The sequence below is a fragment of the Mesoplodon mirus genome (assembly GCF_964341445.2).
Source record: "Mesoplodon mirus genome assembly, chromosome: 7".
In the NCBI taxonomy this organism is placed as follows: domain Eukaryota; kingdom Metazoa; phylum Chordata; class Mammalia; order Artiodactyla; family Ziphiidae; genus Mesoplodon; species Mesoplodon mirus.
The window spans coordinates 66,038,555-66,064,815 of NC_138983.1; the positions used below are offsets into that span (position 1 = coordinate 66,038,555).

General features: G+C 47.6%; 1 protein-coding gene across 7 annotated transcripts in view; it reads left to right on the forward strand.

Annotated features, from left to right (window-relative positions):
• Positions 1-1,335: 1,335 nt before the first annotated feature.
• Positions 1,336-26,261, forward strand: part of BMAL1 (basic helix-loop-helix ARNT like 1) — a gene marked incomplete at its 5' end in the record, with an annotated part of 107,474 nt that continues 82,548 nt past the window's right edge. For 6 of the 7 annotated variants that reach the window (XM_082627910.1, XM_082627915.1, XM_082627914.1 and 3 more), the window contains one exon: positions 2,196-2,313. Of the gene's footprint in view, positions 1,485-2,195; positions 2,314-26,261 lie in introns of those variants that run through there. The other variant, XM_082627912.1, reaches the window with a different exon arrangement.

Sequence of the window (26,261 nt, forward strand, 5' to 3'; positions counted from 1 at the left end):
CAAACACTGGGCAGCATTGTAACCCCACCATGCTTTACATGTTAGACTTCTATCGATGCAGCCTAAATCAGCATTATTTTGGCAGCCACACTTCACTGAGGACTCAGAGTGAGTCACCTAAGACCCTTTAGTCTTACTCTTACATGCATCTTCTAAGATACCTCTGCCCCCAGGTGCCTTTCAGCAGTTGATTGTCCAGGGCGGGACTCCTCACATTTATCCCTGTTAGAGTCAGCCCATTGCTCCAACATTGCATTTGGCTTATGTTACGTATGGTGTCTCTTTCCCTCCTGGCCTTGTGTTATCTGGAAATTCGGTGCAGATCCTCTGGGTTTTCATTCAGAGCACTGTAATAAAAGTCCCGAAGTCTGGGCCATGGAGAGAGCCTTCTGCCGTCCTGATGGTAACTGGTGTGGTCTTAAGGTTTTGAAGTCGAAGGAACCTGATTGGACTTGTGGCTTTGAGTCAGCTGGTCAAACTTTGAATTTGTTTCCTCATCTGTAAATGGGATTGTGTGGATTAAGGGGGAAGATGCAGGGAAAGCACTTAGCATGCAGTAGATGCTGCACAAATATCTATTACCTCCACCCTTCCTTCAGGTCAGCAAGGATTCATTAATCAGCATCTTTAGGTAATGGTTACTTAACAGTTATTCGTCCAATTAGTTATATTAGAATCCAGGCTTATATTTCTTCATCTTGTCCACAACATCTTGTCAAGTACATTGTTAAAATCCCACTTACATAGTGTGGTCTCCTTATGAAATCAGGACACAGAAAGAGTAAACAGCAGTCAGATTCTACCTGCATGTAAACTTAGGAAAAGTAGTAAGCTACTAATGAAGTTGGTTAACCTTGAAAACCATCAACATTCAGGCCCCAAGCACATACTGGGCAACCACTATGTGCTTGGCAGTGAGCTGGGGATGGGATACAGTTTTACAATGTTTAAAATGCAGCATCTGTGTTCAAGGAACAAGGCTGGAATTCTAGAGTCATAGGGGCTAGTCTGGGTCACAGGATTGACCCAGATCTGTTTGTTCACATATCCGGTCAACGAACATGCACCCTCCCTGCACTTCCATTCCTTCACCCCCTCCTTAGGTACTAAAGGGGAGGGGCGAGTATAACAAAAAAGACAAGGTCCCTGTATTCTAGGAGTTTAACATCTAAAAGGGTTGGGAGTTCTTTGAGCTAAAGGCCCTCTGTTAAATGCTTGAGATGCAAAAATAAGACAGATTCTCCGTCCTCTCAGTACTAAAGTTGTATCTTGTTATGAAATGTTTATTTTCTGTAACTATTTGTTTCCTTCCGTCTCACTCCCTGGACAGCTTTTCTACGGTAAAGACTAGAGCCACCGGGAAGTTGTCTGCCACACAATAGGTGCGGTCACTGAATGGAATCGCTCCAGGCTTGAGTTTCCGCTTTTGAACAAGAATGACAGCTCCAGTGGGATGCTTGGAGGTCAGGACGAATGAAAAGAACGTAAGAACACTTGGATGGAAAAGCCTTCTGGAAATACTAAGTATTTTTTCTCTCGTTTGGACTTTGGCAAGCCAAGATGTTTTGGGCAGGGTCTGGCACTCTGTGTTCCTAAAATTGGTCTCCTAGATGGAGTTGGAGGAAGGGGAGTGAGGGAATGTTGCTTTCGTCAGGATGTCCCGAGTGAAAAAGGGCGAGGAGGAGTGAGAGCCCTGAGCCAGAAGCAAGTCAGGGACCTAGAGAAGAGGGACATCCCAGGCGACTGCAAGGAGTGCGGCGTCTGCACCCGCAGTGGCCAAGGCTAGCGGGAGACCTGAAGGGAGAGAGGACAGGGGCGAGGAAATCCAGGGAAAGCGCGCGGATTGGTCCTCTCCTTGGGGCGTGCGCTTCTGTGCGCCAAGCGATTGGTGGCGGGAAAGTAGCAGGTAAATCGGCCCCCACCGCCTCGCAATTGGTCAGCGGCCTCTCTAGCTGCCACACAACTGGCCAGCAGGCCGCCGAGCCGTGCGCGGATTGGCCGGGGGCGGCCGCCTAGACCGGCTCCCTTCGGGCGCTAGGATTGGCTGGCGGGAAGAGGCAGGTATCCGGGCTCCGCGACTCCTCCATTGGTGGGCGGGGAAGGGGGGTTGGGCACAGCGATTGGTGGGCGGGGGGCCGGGCCTGGGCCGGCGGGGAGCGGATTGGTCGGAAAGTAGGTTAGTGGTGCGACATTTAGGGAAGGCAGAAAGTAGGTCAGGGACGGAGGTGCCTGTTTACCCGCGCCGGACTCACCGCCGCCGCCGCCGCGGGATCCGAGTGGGGGCGCGGGCGCGGGCGCTCCCGGCGAGCCACGGTGAGTGTCGGGCTGGCCGCGGCCAGCGGCGCGGCCGCGGGCACCCCGTCGGGGCCGTAAGCACCCTGGCAGGCGCGGTGCCTCAGCCGCCGCCCGGGGCGCAGCCCGGCCGCCGGGGAGCCCTGACCGACGTGCCCGCTGCCGGCCTTAAAGGGCCCGTGCCCGCTCCCTGCCCCCACCCGGGCCGCGGGGAGGCTGCGCTCCTTAAAGGCGCCGCGCCCGTCCGCCCCCATCCTCACTCGCGGGGGTTGGCGCTGCGGGGTAGAGCGGGCAGAGGTGCCGCAGGCGCCCTTAAAGGGACTGGGAAAGAGTCCGCGGGAATACCCACCTCCCCTCTGCGGGCATCGCTACCTGACCCGGGGGGTGGCGGGGAGAGGAGGTAGGAGCAGCCAGCTGCCTCTTAAAGGGACAGCTCCACCCTTTGGGAGCAGTGACTCGGCTGAGGGCGAGTCCTAGGATGTATCCCCGGAAGGTTCGGGGACCCCCGAGGCGACCATCCTTAACGGCTGCACCCCAAGGGCGTTGGGCGAGAGATGCTGCTTCTGTCCTTCCTCCGCCTCCTCCACTTCCCTTTCGGGAGCCTGCGGGGCTGGGTGGGGGCGGGGAGGGCGTCTCCGCCGGGCTTGGGGAGTCCGAGCCCCCCGTTGCCCCTTCGGCCCTGTCGCGGGTGCTGCCGCTGCACCCGGGTATTCCCCGCCGGAGATGCGGCCGACCCCAGCCTGCGAACTTTCGTCCGGCCTGCGCCATCTGGGTCCTGGGCAGCCCGGGGAGGATCCCCCTTGGGTCTGCGAGCAGGTGCTCCACGGCACGGGGATGTCGCCCGGCGCCCAGGTGTGGGCCCGCCGCCCGCCCTGGAGTCCTGGAGACCGCAGAGAGGCTAGGTTTAGCATGGGGTTTGACAGATGTCAAAGAAAAAGCTTCCCGCTCACGATTGCCGGACGTTGACAGCCAAGAGAGCTCTTGTTTGCTCAGAGGAATAAGTGGAAGAATAGAAATTAATGCCGACCTTGTGGGGCTCGAGTCAGTCACCCCGAGGGGTCGTGGGAACCGGCTGCGGAACCGAGGGCAGGCGCGGGGGAAGGAAAGGCTCCACTGGACATGGGCGTCTGTTGTCAAGTTTGTGCGGGCCGTGGGGTACCAGGCTGTCCCCCCTCACCTCACCTTTCCCATCCTCTTTTCCTTCCCCTGCCTCGGCCGCTTCCGAGTCACCTAGTGTTGTTTTGGCACTTTCGCGCTTGCTGTCTCCTCTCCCTGCTTACATAGCTACTCCTCGGCAAGGAATTATTAGCCAAGTTTTATCACTCAGCTTCCAGAAATTAGATTCGAAGAAGCATTTCTTGACTGTACGTGTATTTCCAGGATCTTCGTTTTTTAAAAAATCCATAAAAGCTGCCCATTAGCTGCATCTAGTTTCGCACAATGCTTGCTTGTCATTTGTCCTTCTGACATCTGCTGCTGTTCCTTCATTTAATCTATTTTTATATGACAACTATTATTTTAATACTTCTTGTCCCATTGATATCAGAATCTGTCAATTTGGGTTGGTGGAGTTTTTAATTAATGTACTGGTTGAATCATGAGCTTAAAATAATCATTGCTGCTCCTGAGCAGTTTTGAATAATCTCATGCTCTCCGTGCTTGCAAGATTTAAAAAAGAAAAAAAAAATCACTGCTGTTAAATTTGATTTCCATATCAATGAAACTCTAAAATATTTTTTTAACAGAAAATTGAATCTTTCACTCCATGCTCTGTTACTGAGTTCACTTTACTAATAAGTCTTTAAAACACTTTGTTGAACATATTTAGAAGGTTTTAAAATTTCCTGGGCAGGATTTGAAATTGCCTGTATTATCTAAAGCTGGATCTGTAGGAGCATTTTTGGTTTTGATTGTAGATGTAGCCAGTGAATAATAATAGTAAGTTAAAACTATGGTTAAATTTATACCTTATTCCAACCCCTAGAGTTTAGAAAGAGGGAGAGAGAAAGGAGCAGCTGTGGTGGAAGAGTACTAGCCTGAGAGAATCTACTGGTTCTAGCCCAGACTTGGGCTTTCATGGCTGTGCTACTTGGGGCAAGTCCCTGAACCTTTCTGAGTTCTACTTGCCTCAGATGGAAAGTAAGGCAGTTGAACTAGGTGATCTCAGAGGTTCCTTCTGCTCTAAAGTTCTTTGCATCTCTAAATATTTAATACAGCTGAATTCAGGTTGGTATTTACCTGCTGGAGGCTCCAGAATATCTGAGCTGAAGTCCTATTTTCTTGGGAAACTTAAACAGATCAACAGATGGTGTTTTAAAGAATCCATTTCAAATGATTTATAAAATGATGACTACTCAGGAATTTGTCTGCTATTTGCAGAAGAGGTTTGCCTACCACAGAGAGGAAAAGGAAGTGGCCCTACTTTCAGATTTTTCGCTCCATACCAACGATCTCTACGCAATTTATATACTAAACAATGGACAGGCACTATAAAAAGACTTGTTAACAAAATGCATAAGCACATGTAAAAACGAAATATTCTGTATCTCTCTTTGGTATAAGGGTTGCGTTCCTTCTATGGGCTTTCTTCTATTTATGAGTCCATCAACTCATGGTGGTTGGAGAAAGTCAAATATTAAAAGAAACAGTTTCTGCCCCATATGATGTTACAGTCATAGGTAGCGATTTTCGTTAACATCGTGGTAGCAGTTGCAGGGAAGTAATTTTTTACTTCCTTTTTAGACCTCGAGGTTTAGTTAGGAGCCTGGAAATACAGGTATGTCACCCTTCTCCACAGTCTTTTCTCTCATTGCCACTTCATCATAATACCCAGACTTACCCCAGACACCCACCCTGGCTTTTCTCCTCCCTCTCTCTCTAAACAAGACCTGCTCTGACTTAAGCTCCCTCAGCATCTGTTCCTTCCAGCTCAGAATGTCTTGTCCCTTTCCCCCATCTCTCCTCTTTTCCTCCCAGTTTGGAAAAAGCAAGTGAATTTCTCCCCTGTTCCCTCTTTTTAGACCCTAAATTTGGGCAGGAGCCTGGTCTCTGGTAGCAGGACCTGGGACTTGGGTTGGGTGGTGTGTCCTTGGACAAGTGCTAGACTCCTCTGACTGCAGGCTCCTCCTCTGTGGTGTGATGAAGGAGCCTGCCTCCTACAGTCCCTGTGAGGATCAGGGGAGATGATGTGGGTAAAATGCCTGGCACACAGGAAGCCCTCCCTCAGTGTCTGCTGACACTTCCTCTCAGTGCTGCCAGGGTCCTGTCGGTCCTGTCACGGGAATATCCTTCGTGCTGTTTGCCCTCAGCCTCCTTACCAACCCTAGAAAAGTTCTTGTCTTGATTGAGGAGGGAAGGATGGAAGGGGAAGAAACAGGCCTGCTGTGGGCCGCTGTGCAGTGGGCAGCTTTCATGTGTCTGCACTGGGTGCCCCTGGGTCCCCTGTCGCGCTCCCCTCCCTGCCTGGCAGCCTCTCCCAGGGCTGTGAACGGTCACCCCCTCCACTCTCCCATCTGCTCCACTCTTAGCTCCTGCACCCTCTCTACTATCCTTCTTCATACTGCGTCTCAGATATCTCCCAAAACTTCAAGTCTTGAATTCCAGGGCCTCATTCTTAGTCCTAAATTGTTGTTCTTGGCCCTTTTGCAGCTTATACTCACCTGTCTTTCCCTCCTTTTTGAAATCCCCTCCCCCCTCAGCCTTTAGGTCACATTGCTTTCTTGGTTTTCTTCCTGCACACCCTAAAAGTAGGTGTCTTTTTGGGCCTCTGCTCTTCACACTAGCCCAGTGGGCTCAGGTCCCCTTTCTGGTCCTGATGTGTCTCTCCTGCTTCAGCTGCTAGCAGGTCCATTGTAGACATTCACGGCAGCCTATTGCCAGCATCCGTGGCTTTGGAGTTACAGGTTGAAAACTGCTTGCAAGCATGGTCTCATTTCATCCTCATGACAGCTGTACCTCTTCACCATCAGGCTGTCCTGAGAGGGACTTTGGTTAGGTGGTTAAAAGCACAGACTTTGGAGCCAGATTTTATATCCTAACTGTTCCTTACTAGGTTTATGACTTGTGGTCAGGTTGCTTTGCTCTCTCTGTCTTGGTGTTCTCATCAGTAAGACTGGAATCACTTTAGTCCTTACCTCAGAGTGCTGCAGTGTGGATTCAATGAGTTAAAGAATTAAAAATACATGAAGCTCTTCATGGAACATAGTAAACGTTCATGGCTGTTAGCTGTCAGTCTTGCTGCTCCTTCTTGCCTCTCCACATGCAGCCCGCCTGGCTGTGTGCACAGGACTGTCCAGTCAAGCTGAAGAGCTGTCCGCTCCCTGGACCAGCCCATGGCCTGTTCTATGCCTCAACCTTCTCTCATCCAAATCCTACTCTTCTTTAAGACCCAGCTCACATGCTTGGTCCTCCTGGAGCTATTTCTTCATTTTGTGTTTCTTCCTCCCCACACTGGGCGGCAGTGTCCCCAGCCCTTGATCTAGCTCTAATTATTTTAGGTACTGCTGCATCCCATATCGTGTTGGGCTGTCTCTGGGAATATCTTACCTGCTGGTTCCAGGCCAAGCACTTTGGGGGGAGTTCATCTGGGTTTCCCCAAATCACAGGCATAGGGAGCCTTCAGGATATGCTTGTCCAATCCCAATTAATGATCTTGAGGAGGAGGAGATGGGGTAGGATAGGCACTCAGGGACTAAGCACATGGAGGGAAGGGGATATACCTGTGGAGAGGTGGGAGCATGAGATGAGGCATGCAACAGGGGCACGAGTGGACGTGGCCATGAGTAGTTAGGTCTGCATGGAAGGAGGGATTGAGTTGGGGACATAAAGTCGGGGAGATGAGATTGGGTAAGCTTTAGTCATCTTTGCTTCAGGAGAATGTTGAGTGTTGGCACATGATGGGAAATTATTTTTACATTAGTACATGCTGTCCTTTTAAATAGGATAAACTCATGTTTATCCAGCCTGGTTAAAGAAGGGGATGGATGGTCTGTCTAATTTAATATTCTGGTTAATACTCTACCCATTAGATTTTGTACATATGCTGAGTAAAACATTTACACGTACTTATGCTTTCAACTGCTGTTTGAAATGTGTGACCTGGGCAAATTAGGTAGTTTCTTTGAGTCTGATTTACCTCATTTGCAAAATAGAAATAATACTAATGATGGTAACGGCAGCTAACATTTATTGAACATTCTCTAAGTGCCAGCAGATACGTTACTCACCTTATGTTTATTAACTTGTTTAATCCTCATAACAGCCCTATGAGGTAGGTACCATGATTATCCTTATTTTACAAGTGAGGTAGTTTTGTGAACTGCCCAGCTGGTATGGGGTGGAGCCAGATTGCTGCAGGGGGACGGGGGAGGGACGGACACTTCCAGAGTCTGCTGTCTAACCACTGCGGTAGATGCCTGCTGGGAGGAACCACTGGATTTGATCCTGTGTCTGAAGCAGCCGGCACCAGGCCAGGAGCCAGGCAGGCCCGAGGTGATTGGTGACCAGTCTTATTGCTGACAGACATGGTGTATACCTCCTTTTAAGCAGGACTGAAGTCCTCTGCGGTGAGACACAAGGGGTGCACGTCTGGATATTACCCAAGTGTGAGTTACAGGGGCTTGTGAGCGTGCTTCTCACATCCTGTTGTACATTTCTGTATCTCTTGCTTTCTCCTGCCTTTCTGCGGCGTTGCTCTGACGTAAGCCTCATGTGGCTCAGCCAACCCCTCCCCAGGCAGCTTGTGTGAGATGAACCCCTCCTAACAGAACTCCTCACCCACTGCCCCCGCCGGGCCATCTGCGGAGAGCGTCACGGGGAGGAGACCTTTTGTAAAGTCTCTCACCTTCTTCCTCCTCTCTCCAGCTTCTTACCCCAAAGACAGATGTCCACAGCCTTAATGTGTACGTATATATAAATATATTTTTTAATGCCAGTTGTTCCCCAAATACATTTAGATAGTAAGGGAACCTGTTTTATGTCAAGAACCTGTTACATAAAAATGTGTTATATAATGTTCAAATGTATACTGCGCGGAGAAATTAGATACTACTTTTTTTTTTTTCAACGAATAGAAAGATAATAAACACAGGCTATACTGAAGGTAATTAATCTCAGATTTGAAAGGCATGGAAAGACATGCCCTGCCCTCAGAGTTATTGTTTTGAATCTCTGTCCACCTTCTTGAATGCTCCAAGTATAGAATGTTTGGGAAGTTGACCCGAATCTGCCATGGAATGCTACTGTGAAATACTCTGGAAGTTGTCTTTTTTTTGGGGGGGGGGGAAGAGGGGGGATGTCTCCTGCTCATTTATATCTCTCTCATGTCTAAACAGAGGGAAGAGGCTCTTTTTGCCCCCCTCATGCTTAGACCATCAAGGTCATATTTTAACCAGTTTTCTGCTCTACCTTCTACTTCCTTCACTTCCTCCCACATGATGTGGCCAACTTTGCCTTCCAAGAACAGCCCTGCTGCCAGTGGCCTGTGGTTGACAGTCCTGTATCCAGTCTTCTAGGCTCTCCAGAGTCTGACCCTGTTCCCCCTGCTCACCAGCCTTGCTCCCTGCCTCTACCTCCATTTGCAGATCGAGCTCAGTGCCTGGGGTTCAGTTCTGCTTGTCCCTGCCCAGGCCACCCCATGCCCTACTTTCTCCTGCTGTCTGTCTTCCCTCAGCTCCCTCCCTTGACCTGAGAGGCCTCTCTTCTTTGCCCCAGCCTGCCTTGAATCTCCCTTCTTTGTGAAACCTCCTCTGATGATGACATTTGTCCCCTTTGCGCTCTCTCTCTCTCTCACTTGTTTTACTTTTGATTGCCAGCCATTCATTCAGAAGCATTGGTACTTCATAATTAGCATATTGATCATATCGATTCCAATTAGGATGGTCAGTTCTCTCATTTTTTAATTGTCTCATGAATAATTATCTTGTCCTCACTTCCCACCCTCCAATTCTACTCGTTTACTCATTCAGTGAAGTTTATTGGATGCCTGCCATGTGCATAGCAGTGTTCCAGGCACTGAAGGTACAGCAGTGAACAAAACAGAGTCCCAGGGGAAGGAGACAGACCGTAAACAGTTAACTCCTGGTAATGATAGATGCTAGGTAAGGAACCACATAGAGTAAAACGGTAGTAATGATGAAGGAGGTTGCTTTAGCTTGGTCCTCGGGTGAAGAGGTGACATTTGAGCTCAGCTGCAGGAAGATTTGGGGAAAGTATCTTAGGAAGAGGGAACAACCAGTGCAAAGGTCCTGAGATTAGAAGTAGTTTGATTGTTTTTGAAGTAAAATAAAGGCCAGTGTAACTGGATTTTTAGTTCCTTGAGTATAGATGTTTTATCCTCCCTGTAACCCTTAGCCCAGTGCTAACAGCCCTGTAAATACTTGCACTCAAAATTGGAGCATTTGCCTTTGGTTATACATTGTACAAATAGCAGTTTACCGTATCCTGCTCAGAAGCTTTTTAATAGAACATTATATTGCACATAAATTAAGGGTTTGAAGGGTTTTCTCATAAATATACTCTTAGCATGTATCACTATTACTGTTTTAATTATGTCTAGTGCAGAGCTTCCGACTTCAGAATTCTGTTTTATATGCACAGCCATCTTAAAAACAGATTTTGTTTCAAAAGTTCATTTGTAAGGCAGTTGATGGAAACTTGGGATAAATTTTTCTATAGAAAAAAAATGAACTAAATAGTGGTTTGGTTCCCAGGCAAGCCCACAAAAGCCATTTAGTGCTGACTCTAGCTGAAACCATACTATTTAGTACTAAAGCGTTATCAGCATTAATTAAGCCTTCTGAAGCTAGACCCCCATCTATATAGCATTAAAGGTCATTTACTACCAGCGTTAATGGGACCCATTTACCTAAGTCACTTCTACTATTTTTCTAGTCTGACAAAAAGGTTTATAAAAGGGATTTTTGTCTTTGTGCCTTTAAGATTTCATTTCATGTGTTATAAATGAGACAGTGGTGTGGAGAGTGGGGAAAACTGGGGGCTGGGAGCTGGGAGAGGCCCGGGCTCCAGTCTTTGCCCAGCCACTGACTTGCTGAGTAACTTTGAGTAAGTTGCGCTCATTGAACTTTGATTTCTCAGGTCCTTCTTGGCTATAAAATCCTGTTTTTTCAATGTCACGGGAAAACATGCATGTATTTCATTGTTCAAACCTGCCCTCCAGTAGCAGCCTCCACTTTTTTTTTTTTTTTTTTTTGTGGTATGCGGGCCTCTCACTGTTGTGACCTCTCCCGCTGCGGAGCACAGGCTCCGGACGCGCAGGCTCAGCGGCCACAGCTCACGGGCCCAGCCGCTTTGCGGCATGTGGGATCTTCCGGGACCGGGGCACGAACCCACGTCCCCTGCATCGGCAGATGGACTCCCAACCACTGCGCCACCAGGGAAACCCTCCACTTTCTTTTTGAAGAAGTAGGTGGCACACAAACAATGAGGAACTCAAGAAGTTCCCATGTGTGGTACCCAACAGTTAATGCCTTCAGTATGAACCTTGTTTTTAATCTGCTATCTCTCTTGAGGAGTTGAAGGAAATTTTGTCCTAGAACTTTTGGTCCAGATAAGATTCCTGTGTTCTTCGTCAACTTATCTTCCATGTAATTATGTAAATCATTTTTTCTTTTTAACTCTTAGCGATAAAAATGGTGACTCTGGTTTGTTGCTTTTGAAATATACTTATAAGTGCCCTTAGGGAATGGAACGAGTTTGCAGGAGAGAGCAGAGCTGAAGGAGTGTGGAATCAAAAACAATTTTAAATGTTAAATGCAAAGCTATTTTCAGTATCCTGCTGGAGGAAAAAAAAAAATTTTTTTTTTTTGAGGCTTTAGATTAGAAGAGGTTCCTGCTCCAAAGGAGAAGAGCTTCAGGTTTTGCAGTGGTGAAAACTACCCGATCCTTTACCTACCACCCCTCCCTTCCTCCTCTCCCACCTCTGAGTTGTTTTTGGCCTCAAGAGCCACATTTGCTATTTGAGAGGTTTGATATTTAAGCAATGCTAGTCTCAGAGCTCAGCTGGGACTTAGGGTGTTAGAGGCTTAGAGTTCAGCTGTCTTAGGGTGCAGAGTGCTACGTGGCGAACTTCCCCAGTAGATTCTAGAATGAGGGAAGCCTCATTGGGAGTGACAGTGCACTTTGAGCTCTGCCTCTGTTTGGTTACTTGTGAATAGTATGTTTCATTTTTTTCTTTTTCCGTTACTTGAGGCATAACAAGAGGAGTTGGTGCAAGAAATTGTTGCTCTGTGGATTTCACTTGGGAGCTAGAGGGTGGCATTATACTCAGCGTTCCTCCTTAGATCCTGGAATACTGGCAGGATTTTTGTCTGTTTTTTTCTCTGCTGTATCCCCAGCAACTAAGACAGTGTCCGCATAGAATAGTCAATAAATTGTTGCTGAGTGAGTGAGTTCAGCTTGGGAAAACCTCAACTTTCCCACTCTAACAGTATATAGGCTCATGTGCTTGGTCTTGCAATGTACTTTGGATTTTAGGATACTGTTTCCTTTTGCCATCTGTGTTTTTCTTATTCTTCAGGTTGGCCAGATATCAGTATCTTTTATTGATGATCAGGACTTAGCTGGCCATGGATGTCCCTGCCCTGCTGATGTTCATCTTTATGTTATCTTTAATTGGCTCCAAAGTACAGCAAATCAGTAGCTGAGCCACATCAACTAAAAGAAAACCTACTGCATATTTCTTTGGGTATAGTACTATACATTTCTTTATTCCGTCAACAAATACGTGAAGGGCAATATACCAGGCACCATGGAGACCCAGAGGAAGAACAGAAATAGTTGTTGTGGCCAAGGAGCCTGCAGTTTTATCTGCAGATAGATAAACCAAGGCCACATATAATGCCAATAAAGTGGCCTAGACGATCTATAATTGCCACAGGAATTCAGAGACTAGAGAGTTCTTTGTGAGTTGCCATGTGAGGGAGGAGGCTTCGTGGAAGTGATCAGATTTAATCCAGACTTTTAAGGATGTGTAGAATTTTGATTCACAGAAAAGGGTAGCACAGGTATTTCCAGGGAGCAGGCGGGTGGAAACACATCATAATTAAAAGCACAGAGGTAGGAATGGCCAGCTTGTATTCAGGGACACAGCCTTGCCTAGAATGGAGGGTTCTTCATTTCAGACGATAATAATTGCTAATATATAGAGAGTTCTTATGATGTCCTTAGCACTTCACATATATTATCTGATTTAATGCCTACAAAACCCCATGAAGTAGGTACAATTATTAGCATCATTTTAGAAATGAGGAAATTGAAGCACAGAGTTATCCAGTAACCTGCCTAAGGTCACATAGCTAAGAAGCAGTGGATCCAGGTGTAAAAACCAAGCCATGGAGACTCTTGACCAGTGGAATCCTCTGTCTCCCACTGTCCTCCAGATGCAGGATTTGGGCTTGGCTGGGGGTTTTAGAGTCATGAGCTGGAAGTGGACAAGACTCTATTTAGTCCACTCCTTAATTTTGTAGAAGAAGAAACTCAGTAAGTGAGGTAGAGAGTGGTAAAAAACCACTGAAGTTGTTTTATTATGATTATGATTTTAGTGATGTGAAATGATTCTCCCTAAAGCATTAGTCCAGTGTGAATGTTCCAGCTGGATTGCAGCAGAGGGACTAACCGCAGCAGAGACCTGATATGAGGCTACTAGCTGAATCCAGACAGAGATTCATCTGAGAGGAGCCAGAACTGGGAATTGTCAATTATGTTAATCGGCATGGCTGTTTTCAGTTGCCCTTTAGAATTCGAGAGTGTGGGGAACATCTGCTTGTGTGAGTGGCTTTTAAGTATGTGAATCTGCACTGTACTGTGACCGAGACACCTTGGTTAATGAATTCTTAAGCAAAGCACCATTATGGAAGTCAAATGTTTAAAAACAAATGCCCACATTTTCCAGAAAGCTTCCCTGATTGGGAACCGGATAACCTGCATTCTAGACTGTTTCTGCTACTTACGCACCAGATGGTTTAAGCCAAATAACTTAATGTCTCAAACTGTGGCTGATTCCTTATCTGTGGAGCAGGTATAACAGTTCCTGTCCAGCCCCTTACAGTGTGGTTTTGATGCTGGAGTGAGATAAGGAAAGAGTAGGGGTTTGGGAAGCAGTAAAGTTGCTCCCTGGTTGTAGGGAGTAGCAGCCATGGTGTTAATAGTGAAGGTGTCCTAGCCTTTCAGGGAGAGCCCGGAGGGCACCGAGGTAGTTCCCCTGCCTCCAGGGTGTGTTTAGGGATGTGGCGCTGTCCACCAAATGGGTGCTGACTAGCCTCACTTTGCTGGTGTAGGACCGTATTTTAAAGATGATGATATATTGCACCCTGAGAGATGAGGGGCCAGCCTCGGCATAGATAGAAAAGTTAGACACAGACATCCTAGTTAATCTCTTCTCCTCTTTGCACACCTCTCAGGATAGTGATGGACAGCTATGAACCAGAAAAACAAGTGTCAGGATCTAGCCACCTTGCCAGTTGGTCATTCTTAGACGTTTCACCCATCCTGGGGCAATAGGAAGAAGTCCAGAAGAACCTTGATTAGTTTGGGGAATTAGTGGGTGAGCCAGCATGCTGTCCAGGTAATACTTGGTTATAAAGCTTGTAGCAAAGTCTTGACATGAAGGACTAGAGATTTGCCAAATCTTAATTATTGTTAATATTGTATGATGTACTTATTATTCATAATAATAATTATAGCAGTACTTAACCTTCGAGTATTTACCATTCTGCCGAGAACTATGCTAAGTGCTCACATGACTTTTCCCATTTAGTATTCACAATAGCTCTGTGGGGTGGGCACTGTCAGTCCCACTTGCTAGTTAGGGAGACTGAGACCCAGTGCCTTTGATGGTACACAGTGAGTGGAAAAGCCATGATTCAAACCCAGGACAGTCTCACTCCAGAGCCTGCACTCTTACCTGATGCATTCTTCTTCCTCCCTTTTCCTGGGACCCTAAAATGCTTTCTGAATCTGGTTTTGAGGTTTCTGACAGCACAGTGGGTCTTTGGAAGGCATTTTTGGTTGATAGTGGCCATGTCTCTCCCTCCTTCACGGCCATGGCTGACATCTAGCAGCTCTTGCTGGCTTCCCTGTGGCTTGTGAGCAAATGGATGCCAAGGATGAATGCAGCAGATTGACTAACTCTTGCCAGCTAGTGCCTACGGGGGGATTTTAAAGAGGGAAAGAGAGGACTACAAAAGAATTGCTCTGGGTCAGTTTTTCAAAAAGTGGCTGGGTAGTTGATAGTCTGCTCCATTTCCACGTTGATGCTTGTCAAAATCTCACAAAAGCCTTTTCCGAGGTCACGGTCATGATAACAATGCCATCCACCTTTCATGTGTGGTTAACAAAGTAGTTTTTATGTGTATTGTCTTGTCTCGTCTTCACCACAGCCTTATGAGGAGAGGAGTTATAAAGACTCATTTTGCAGGCTAGAAATACCTAGAGAATTTAAACTACTGTCCAGGGTCCCAAAGCTAGTCAGTGGCAGAGTCAGGCTGAAACACCACTTTTCTGACAACTTCTACTTTCTTCCCAAGTTCCTCTTTGCTTACTCTGTTGAAGATGTTCTTAAGTGTTGTGATTTACTATATTCAGAGGTCAGCAGGAATTATTGAAGTGAAGTGCTACAAACGACACTGTTACTGAATCAGAATAACTGAAAGGTCATGTGATTGGTTATTGTGTTAGGTTTAATTGATTTGCACCTACTTTTGATGGTACAGAACACACAAAGATCTTCTGTGGTATATTATTGGACCAGCAGCCCTTCTAGCTTTAAAAGTCCCAAGGCTTTAATAGATGATAAAACATGGAGTTTATGTAATTTCTTTAAAAAGTTGACCATCGAGTTCTTGGTTGGGAACACAGGCTCTTATTATCACATTGTTTCCATGGAGAAATGAGCGTTGATTCACATGATTTCAGCTCTTGCTGCCTTTTCTAGGAATGGAGTAAACTGCTGTAGGAGAGAGAACTGGTGGTGTTATCACTTAGAGCTCTCTCCCCTCCTGTTACTATAGGAGGCTGGTTTGCTTTTCTGGGCCCTCTCAATTTTCCTGTGACCTGAACATAAATCATCTTGGAGATCCTGTTAATTTCATTTTTGAAAAGTTTTCCATGAAATAAACCTGAATGGAATACTTTCTTATATAGTTTTGAACATCCCCTTTAAGGTATTTAATTGGCGACAAGGGGCTTTGCTAAGAGAATGTAGAACTGGTCTCACTCAAGCTTCTTGTATTAGATGGGACACAGAGCAAATTCCTGTATTAGGGAGCTCCACAGACACATTGGCTGAAATTGGGTGGAAGCTGATTTCTTTCTCATGTACCAGTTTAGAGTAGATAAGGGTCCAGGCCTTCTGTCTTCAACATGTGGCTTCCACTTGGTGGTTGAAGGTGGAAGCTTCAGTTTTTACTGTCTCCCAGGGGAAAGGATCAGGGAGTAATACATGCAGTCATTTTAAGGGCAAGACCTGGAAGTAGCACATTCTTTTATCCCATTGGCCAGAACTTAGTCCTATGGCTACATTTAGCTGCAAAGGAAGCTGGGAAATATCTTCAGTTGGGAGGCCATGAGTCCAGCAAAATCTGTTTTTCAGGGTGGAAAGGAGACTGAACACTGGGGGAGGCTAGCAGTGTGCCACACTGTAGAAGGGAGTAAATAGGCTCTGAAACTCTTGCCCGGAAAGCTGGGAAGATGCCTGAGTCCAGAGTCAGAATCTAAGAAGGCTTCCAGAAACCAGGACACGTGCAGCCATCTAGAAGTCAGGGCAACTTATTGCTCAGAAACTGGGCACTGGATGAAGAGTCAGAAAACCTAGATTTGAGTCTAGCTCTTCCATGTCATAACCTGGGGTAAAATACTCCAGTGAACGTTTGCCTTATCATCTAGAATATGGGAACAATGGCGATGACCTTTCTGTCTCCCAGGCTTAGTGTGAGGATAATGGATGGGGAAGTGCCCTGCAAACTGCAGCTCCGTGGAAGTGGGCACAGCGTCTGTGTTATTCAGTGTTGTTCACCTTTGTGTCCAGAGCACCCAGCCCAGTGCCTGACATGGACACATTTGTTGAATGAAGTGTGAACTGTTATGAGAGGTGAAAAAAAAAATGCCTTGTGCTAAGGAGCTCTTAATCCTGGATAGTCTTCTCTGCTAGGTGGAAAGGTTCTTCTCCTCTCCACTGGCCAAGGCCTTGGGCCTACACGTAAAACCACGTACCCCACCAGGATGCAGGCAGACATCAGGGCAGCTCCCAGCCAGGTAGCACATGACACATATGTCCTTGGCAAGGCTATTTGCTTACTCCACAGTTTAGGTCACAGAATACAACAAAACTGGAGATAAGACTTTCGTTTGGATGTCATGGTCCGTGAATGTGAACTGATCATCTTTAAATGGTTTGGTTCACCTGCAGATTGGAAGATAAAACTTTCCCAAGACCATAAAGACTTGATTTTTTGCTTCAAAACAATAAGATACAGTTATAAAATTCTTCTGTTGATTTGAAAAATGTGTGGCTTGTTCAAAATATATTTCTTGAAAATATATAGGTAAGAGAATACAAAGATGAGTTTAATCCTACTATCTTATGGGCCATTTTTGTCTCAGCTGTAGTGATTTTTTTTCTTTTGCTAAGGAAATGGGGGTTCAGTGGAATAATCACTTTTCCTTTTTTTTTTTTAACTTCATGAAGGGTTTCTTTTATTCATTTTGTTATTTAATTTGTTTATTCACTAAGGGTAAACTTCTTTCTTGGAAACCAGTGGAGTGCTTTTAAGTGAACTTTACTGGAAGAGGGCAGGAACTGAAATTATATTCACGGTGTGCACTCAACTCTGTTAAAATTTCATTCATAGAAGGAGGGAAATGCACCAGTGTTATCAGTGGTTCTCATCTTGTAGAATTAGAGGTGATTTTCATTCTCATCTTCTTCTCTGCGGTTTCCTATTTTTCAACAATGAGCATGTATTACTTTTATAATCGTAAAAGGCCAGTTAAAAATTAGTCCCACAAATTAATACTCTCCAGCCAAATCAAGAATCTTTATTTTTGGCACCCTGGCCTGGGTTTTAAACCATCATGTTAACTCAGACCTATCCAAATTATTTTCTGACTGAGGCATTTAGGAACTTGTTATAAAGAGGACGTTTTCCTTTTGGAAATTAACATAGAAAGCTAAATGTTTATAATGTGTTAGGAAAGATGTCCTGAGTAATGCTCCTCCTGGAATTTGACTAGCCTTTATTACAGTCACTTAAGGAAATGAACTTTGCAGGTTTCCCATTCACTGTGTGACTTTTTTTCCTTTATCCTATACTCCTGTGTCCCTCAGGTACCTCTGGCTCTATTACCCTGGGATTGAGTGACCCTGTCCTTTGTTCTCTCAGTACCCTTCCATTACTAGTGTCCCCTCCATCTGTTCATGACTTTGTAGTTTTGGTTGTGGCTTCTTCCCACCAACATTTTTATAGAATGAAAAGGGCACATTGTTGTCCTTTGCCCTGTAGCAGCTTCCCCTTACTCCTTGTCATGGCTCAGGTGAGTGGCCTGAGCAGTGCTTCTGGGGTGTGGTGAGGAGGAGGGGTCGGGACTGCAGGGAAGGGGTGGGGGCCCTGAGCTGGCTGAGAGCTTTGGGGGAGGCACTGGGCCATCCATCCAGCGCTTAGCCCACTCCTGGCAGGGCAGGCTCAGGCACAGCTGTTCGAGATGACTGCTTGGTGTTTGAAGCCAGGCAGTCCCCGAGCCATGCATTCATTTGCTATGATCCTGCAATGTGGCAGCCACTGTTCTAGATGCTGGCTGGGGGCACAGTGATGAGCAAGGCAGACCTGACCTCTGCCCCATGGAGCTTTCATTCTGGTGGGAGAGAGAAGCAGTTCACAGAGAAATCAATGATAAAGATAATTACAGATTGTAAGAGTGGCCCCAGAGGTGGTTACATGCGCCCATTTGTAGTGGAGCAGGGGGACCAGAGTTGGAAAGCTTCCAAGGCCTGGCTCCTTGTATGTCCTCGGTACTTTCTGGTGCAGAGGGGTGAGATCAAGGAGACCTCTGAGCTGCTTCTCCCATTCAGTCAGCCTGGGCCAGGCTGGGATCTACAGGTGGAGAAAGCAAAAGCTGAAGGCATGAGCCAGGGGCCGGCTCTCTTGGTCCCTCCACCTGCCCCACCTCTGGACTGCCCAAGGTGCATGTCTGTCTTTTCTGAACAGTGATGAGGCAGTTTGCACATAGGGGTCTAGATTTGTGCATGCCACAGCTTTGTCTATAGATGAGCTTATATTCTCTCCCTAATTTCCAACTTTTAATGAGGACCAGCTTCTCATTGTCCCTCCAGTGGGACATGGGGCTGTTACCTTCAGGCAACTAGTTTTCATTAACTTCACCCTGCTTCCCCATCACCCAACCACCCCCAGTCCTTTCGCTTGTGCCTGAGTCTGACCTTTGTATGTATTTGGAAGAATTCACTGAGCTGTTGCTCTTTCTGAAACTCCTGATGACCAGCTCTCACGGGATCTTTTCACCTCACTATCTGCTTGGCTTTTGACTGCCCAGAAAAGCTTGGAGTTGGTCAAATAAAAGTAATTTTCCTGAACTTCCTTGTTGAGTCTTCTTTTATATTATACTTCTCTTTCAGACTAGGACTCGGCCATTCATCCTGCTCTTCATGTCTCCTCTTTCTGAGAACCAGGACAAACAGGCCCCTCACCCCCGTGGAGACTCAGCCCCCTTCCTCTACAGATATTATGACTGCTTTTCTGACCCTTCTCCTCCCATCTTCCTGCTCAAAGAGCAAAGCCTTTGAAGCTTGCCTCGTACCGGTTTGATGCAGTACAGGAAAACTTGAAGTTATCTGCCTCCTGAAGGGGTCTGGGGACTCACTTGGCTTCCAGAGCTCCCCCCACCCCTCTCCCACCCACAAACTGTGCCGTTTAACCAGAGAACAAGTCATTCATGCAGTGATCATTTAACACTCCTACCAGGGCCTGCTTGGGAGGCTCTCTGTTACTAAATTCGGTTTTCTTGGGTGGGTGGGTGGGGGAGAGCTTGTTACTATTTTCATTCTTTTGGTGTTGTTACCATTCCTGTAAAAATATATCTACATACATGCAAGTGTATGTGTGTATGTTTATGTATCTCCTTCTACTTATAACAAAGGGTTTGGAAGGAGTTGACCCTCAGAGGGCCTGGGTTTAAACCATGGGAGCGGTAGTGATCCTTGGGAAATAAATCCTTTTGTTCCAAATAGTCGCCGGCTCACATTTGGTAAAGTTTTGTTTCAGCCTTAATTTCATAGTTTTCCCTAGTTTCTGAGATAACTTTGGTCCACTGTATTTAGCCCCCAGAAGAGAATACAGTCATTGGCTCCACCCCTTAAATTCACAGACTCGGTGAGGAAGGCCTTTCATTGGCTGCCTAGTGCCTATGACTCTGTCCAGCTCATGCAGCTCTTAGACATCGTCCCCACAGAGAGTGCTGTCCAGAGCTTTGGGAACTCAGAGGGACAAGGCACCTGTTACAGTCTTTCCAGCCCAAGCATATCTGCAGACCTCCTTTTCCTTGGCCACAACGTGGTAAAGCGTGTCCAGTTTGCTCTGGAGTAAGCAATTTTATTTTAGAAAGTTTAATCCGAAAGTTGCCCCAAGGTTGTCTGAATGCTGCCCTCTCTCCTCGTGTATTTTGACTGGTTAATATGGTGTCCTGGCCACACCTGCTGAGGAGGGATGGAAGAGGTGGCCCTTCCCCCTGTTTTGAGACAGGATGGCCTGGATGAGGCTGCAGGGATGCGGGAGTCATCCATTCACTCAACATCACTTGAGGGTCTGCTGGTCACCTGGCATGAAGGGAAGCCACTGGGCTGTCGAGAGCAAGAAAATAATATCTGATCTGTGTTTTCTAAGGACTCTTCTGGCTGCCTGTGGACTGAGGTGGGGATGACAAGCGTGGAGAGGGAGATGGGTTAGGCGGTGGTGGTTCTGGTCCAGGGAGCAATGCTGGCTTGGACACTGCTAGTAGGCTTCTGTGTGAGAGTGGCCAGGGCACAGACAGGCCTTCGCTGACTGCCCTTGCCATTTTCCCCAAGTGTGCAAGCCCTGCCAATCTCCTGTTCCATGACTGATGTTATTCATTCCACCTGGAATGTTCTCATCCCCTGCTTCCCAATCCTGGCCGATCTGCCACTGCCTAGCTGAGTACCTTGGGCAAGTTACCAAATCTCTCTTGAGCCTAATCTCTTCATCTATGAAAGAGTGATCATTGAACCATCCTCATGGGATTGTGAGGATAATACGATACATAGCTGAGTGTGATTATTGCAATAGCCTCCGGAGCAGTCTTCTGCTTCCAACCTTGCCTCCTTACTCTGTGCTCTCTGCCCAGTGATCCTGTGCAGAGGGGGTCAGCTCAGGTCCTGCCTCCAGTTCAGAACCCTCTTGACAGTGGCTTCTTGTCTCACTCAGAGGAAAAGCCTTCTCCTGGCCCACAGGGCTTCCCAGTACTTCTCTGACCTCATCTCCCACCCCAGGCCCTGGTGAGGATTTGAGCAGACTGGGTTCTGCACAGCGCACTGTGGTGCATGTGAGTGGCACCCTCCCGAGCTGTGCAGTGCACACCTTGTGTGGCTGTCTGCACTGACCCTGCCTGCCCCTCTCTCGCTTCACTCCAGCCACCCTGGAATCCTTGCTGTTCTTCAGACATGCCAGGCGTGCTTCCTGTCCAAGCTCTTTCCCCTGGCTGCCCCTCTGCCTTGAATGCTCTTCCCCCAGATATCCGGATGGCTTGTTCATGCAGCTTCTCCAGGTCTTTTCTCTAATGTCACCCAGTTTAAGGTTGTACCACCCAGGGGCTTCCCTGGTGGCGCAGTGGTTGAGAGTCCGCCTGCCGATGCAGGGGACACGGGTTCGTGCCCCGGTCTGGGAAGATCCCACGTGCCGCGGAGCGGCTGGGCCCGTGAGCCATGGCCACTGGGCCTGTGCGTCCGTGTTTATTTTGTTCACTGCTCTATCCGGAGCGCCTAAAACAGTGCCTGACAGGTAGTAGGAGTCCATAATGAATGAGTGCACGAGTTTGCGGTAGAGCAAGCCAAGTGCTCGGTGCCGCGCTCTGCAGACAGTCTGCACCCAGTACGTGCTGGCGTCTCTTCTGCTTGCTGTTGTTGATGACCCCGCAGGGACCATTCGGCTTTCTCTGAGCCCTTCCCCAGCCCCTTCTCTGTTGAATTGAATCCTGGCTGCCTCTCTTCCTTGCTGTTCTTCCCTCTGTGCCTTTCTCTCTCTGGGTGACATTTGTCACACTGCATTAGAGAGGCTTATCTCACTCTTTTCTGTTTGAGTTTAAATTCCTGCAACAACTGGTGCATTTGGATTTGTGTCTTTGTGCCCTGTGCCCACTGGTTGGCACGTAGTAGGAGCCCAGGAAGTGCTCAGTGCAGGCAGCTGTGGTAGGTGGGACGCTCTCGAATCCATCGGGACCCTTACTAGCTGTCCTGGCTCCAGCACCACTGCCTAATGTTTGCACCCCATCCCAAGGGGGATCAAGGGAGACTTTGACAACCACTTAAACAATGGAATCTCTAACGGTGTATTTAGAGCAGATTTGAGGGAAAAGAGGGCCTCCTGTGCATAGTCGTTTGGATGGCAGTGTCTGGGTGACCTGCTTGTTCCATATTTGAGAGCCTGGCCCTTTGGCTACTTAGCCCACAAAGGGTTGGGGTCATTCAGTGGAGACAATGTGAGCAACACCAGTGTGTTTGGAGGAGGCCTGGGAAAATGAGAGAAAGCTTGAGCTGGCGCTTAGGGGCTTTGGGGTAGGGGGAGGAGGGCATGGCTTCTGGAGGTGGCATAAGGGACGAGAGGGCAGCCCCTGGCCAACCTGGGGAGGGGTGTGGGTGCCCTAGGAGGCCTGATTAGGTAGGTGGTGTGGACCCCTTGAGGGAGGACCTTACCTGCCAGACCGGAAGTTTGGCCTCTTATATTGGCAGGAGGCGTCTAGAGTGGGGATTCTGGTAGGGGTATGGGTAGGAATCAAGGGGGACGGGAGATGTGGGGAGGAGCTCTGGAGTCTTTTTCTCCTGTCCAGAGATGGAGTTGTCTTGTGGAACCCACAGGTGGCACAGCAGTGCCGGAGGTCATGTCTTTAGGGACCAACATTGATGCCCACAAGGGCAGTGAGCTTCATCTGAACCCACAAAGTACAGGAGGCTGAGGGGTTAGAGGCAGGGGTTTGGCATGGACTGGGGTGCAAGAGGGGGCTTTTTCTCTTTGGGGGCAACTGTTGGTGTCCTGGGGACCCTGGGATCTTCCTGCCCTGGTTGGTTCACCTGTTCATAAGCCACTGCATCTCTGTCAGCAGCTGGGTGCCGACACTTTGTGCAGGGCCAGTCTGACTCGTCTGTCAGTCTTGTATCAGGTTGCTCTACGGAAGAGCTTTAAACCCAGAGACCGGCAGACTCAGATTCAAGTGTCAGCTTAGCCCCTAACTCTCTGTGTGGCCTTGGCTAAGATACTTGTTCTCATTGGGGCTCACTTTCTTTATCTGCCAGGCTATCAGCAAACAAGCTAAATCCCTGTGTTCTAGGCTAGAGCCCCTTAAATCCCTCCTGCCTTGGGGCAGGATTAGCCTCAGAGGCTTAGGAAGGGCTGAGCCCTCCGGTGGGAGCCTGGTGGCAACACTGTGGAAAGGCCAATGCTTGACTTTAAGTATCTTAGGGGTTTGAAAATTGTTTTCTCACCCAGGGATTGATTCATTCTGCAATGGAAGGGTTCTCTTCTCCATTCCCCTTGCCTGCTTTAGGATAGAATTCCTGAAATGACCTTGGCTTTGGGGCGCCTTTCCTATCTCCCATTCTGTACTCCTAAGCAGGGTCCCTGCCCCATGCCCAGGCTTCTCATTTTCCTACCACCAGCCCCTCTGGCCCTGTTTACTGAGATTTTCTCTCAGCTTTCCCCTAATTTTCCTTGCTTCTTACTTCAAACCTGCGACCTAATCTGCCCAGCTGGGGCAACCTTAGTGGCACAAACACATATCCTTACACGTTGCATCCCCTTTCCTCTTAAGATGATATCCTCAGCCTTTTCCCATGTGGCTCCCTTGTTTTCAGCATGCTTCTTTAAGATGGCTGCATAACTGTCAAGGGAATGCCCTCAATAAGACGTGAGCTTGTTATGGGGCATTTAGATTACTTCTGATTTTTGCTCTTTCAGCTAATGCTGCATTAAGCCATCTTTGTGTATTACAGAATCATTTCATTAGTTTGGCATTTATCTAGCTAATGGCAATGGCCCAAGATTAGATGGAGAATCAGAATTTTTTTTCCCAAGAGGAATGAGGATATATTCAAATTTTACTTTAAATGCTAGGAAGGTCTTTGTCATGTTTTCCATGAATGAAGAAGCAGGCTAACAGTAATGTGAAATTAGATGTAAGTGAAAGGCTGTGTATTTACAAGTAATACATGGCTTGTTTGTTCTTAAGTGTGGAGGTGAGCCCAGTACATTCTCTTAAGGAGTAATCTACCTGCTCAAATTGAGGAATTATGTGTCCCTATATCTTTGGCACTTTATTTAAAACAATAACAAAATAAAATAAACAATGATCTCTTCTTAAGGATGTTTTTAAGAAGTAGCCTAAAACAAGAAAAAGTAAATAGGATTTTTGAGGGAAGAAAACATGTCTCCCTAAGACAGAGTGAGCCTGTCGGGAAGTACTCTTAGAAGTGGAAGCAGGTTGCAAACTTGCCAAAAGGTTGGCTTTTAGGAAATTGTTGTTGGCCATTAGGAAATGGCTAGAATGAAACTGAGAAACAAATATGACTGACTTGGTCCCCTGTGTTCTTTTTTTTTTTTGGCTGCGTTGGGTCTTTGTTGCTGCGCGTGGGCTTTCTCTAGTTGCGGCGAGCTGGGGCTACTCTTCGTTGCAGTGCGCAGTCTTCTCATTGTGGTGGCATCTCGTTGTGGAGCACAGGCTCTAGGCACGCAGGCTTCAGTAGTTGTGGCTCGTGGGCTCTAGAGCACAGGCTCAGTAGTTGTGGCACACGGGCTTAGTTGCTCCACGGCATGTGGGATCTTTCCGGACCAGGGCTCGAACCCGTGTCCCCTGCATTGGCAGGCGGATTCTTAACCACTGCGCCAACAGGGAAGTTCCCCCTGTATTCTTTTTAACCTGAAATCTGTGTTGGCTTTGGGGTGATGGGGGAGGCTTCCCCTGTCCTGCTGATCTGTTGTTGTTTTAGTCTCTGTAGATTGTTATGTAGACCCAGGCTCTAGGCTTTGCATTTCAGCTTAACCCAGCAAATGTTGACTGAGTCTTTACAGTGTATAAGGTTACAGGGGATAAAAATTTGGGAAGAAAAAACCCAATGCACCACTGTTTCTGAGGAGTTCATGAACTGGGAGTGGGAAGGTAAGACACGTCTAAAATTAATGATTATTCAAGCGAGATTAAGAAGAGGGCCCTGAGAGAAGTCAGCCCCACCCTGTTAGAGGAGGGAGGTATTCCATCTCATTGGACAGCTGGGGTGAGGGAATATAGAAAGGTGTTAAAGAGTGGTTGCTTTTGTCAGCACCTTAAGGACTGGCTGAGATAGACAGTCCCAGCAAAAGTGAAAGGCCTGGGGCTTCCCTGGTGGCGCAGTGGTTGAGAGTCCGCCTGCCGATGCAGGGGACACAGGTTCGTGCCCCGGTCCAGGAAGATCCCACATGCCGTGGAGCGGCTGGGCTCGTGAGCCATGGCCGCTGAGCCTGCGCGTCCGGAGCCTGTGCTCCGCAACGGGAGAGGCCGCGGCAGTGGGAGGCCCACGTACCGCAAAAAAAAAAAAAAAAAAAAAAAAAGTGAAAGGCCTGAGTAGAGGAAGTGGAGGTGGAAGGACATGGTGTATGTTTGGGGTTTGGCTGAAACAATGCGCTCATGTAATAGTGGTCACAGCTAGCACACTATGGAGTGTATCAGGTGCGAGGCATGGTTCTAAGACCTTTATCTATATTAGCTCATTTTATCCCTGCAGTGACCCAAGTGAGGTCTTTTATAATTGTCTCCATTTTACAGATGAAGAAATAGACATAAAACAATTTATTGGGCTTCCCTGGTGGCGCAGTGGTTGAGAATCTGCCTGCCAATGCAGGGGACACGGGTTCGAGCCCTGGTCCGGGAGGATCCCACATGCCACGGAGCAACTGGGCCCGTGAGCCACAACTACTGAGCCTGCGCGTCTGGAGCCTGTGCTCCGCAACAAGAGAGGCCGTGATGGTGAGAAGCCTGTGCACCGCGATGAAGAGTGGCCCCCGCTTGCCGCAACTGGAGAAAGCCCCCACACAGAAACGAAAGACCCAACACAGCCAAAAATAAATATACATAAAAAAACAGTGGTCCCCAACATTAAAAAAAAAAACAAAAAACAATTTATTATCTGTCCAAGGCCATAGTGCTGTACAGCTAAGATCAGACCCAGTTGGTCTGGCTCCAGAATATCTGCTTCTAACCACTAAGCTGTCCTGCCTCCAATATAGGGGAAGAACAGGCACTAGAACCAGAAAGGTGGGTAGACATCCTATCGTAGAGGCTTGGGGTACCAATGTTTAGAGGTGCAGAGGTGGAAGAGGGGCCGGAGACGGAGATGAGAGGGATCGCAGTGGTGGGTGTGGGGGAGTTTGGTGAGAGTTGTGAGGGGCCACAGGAAGAAGGAGTTTCAAAAAGGGGGTTTGTCAACAAGGTCCAGCACTGCAGAGAGTTCCAGGAGGTGAGATCTGAGAGCAGGTCTGAGCCAGTGAAAGCTGAGAGGGCCTGGGAGAGGGGGTGGTCAGGCTGCAGACATAAAGGGCTGCAGCCTGGGCTCTCCTGACTGTGCGGTGCTGCTCACTCCAGGATGCTGTGTATTTTGAAGATGGTGAAGCAGGTGCAGACATTGGGTATGATTGTCTGTGTCCTCTTGTCAGTAGAAAGACGAGAGCATGACAGAGAAGGGCAGGTGA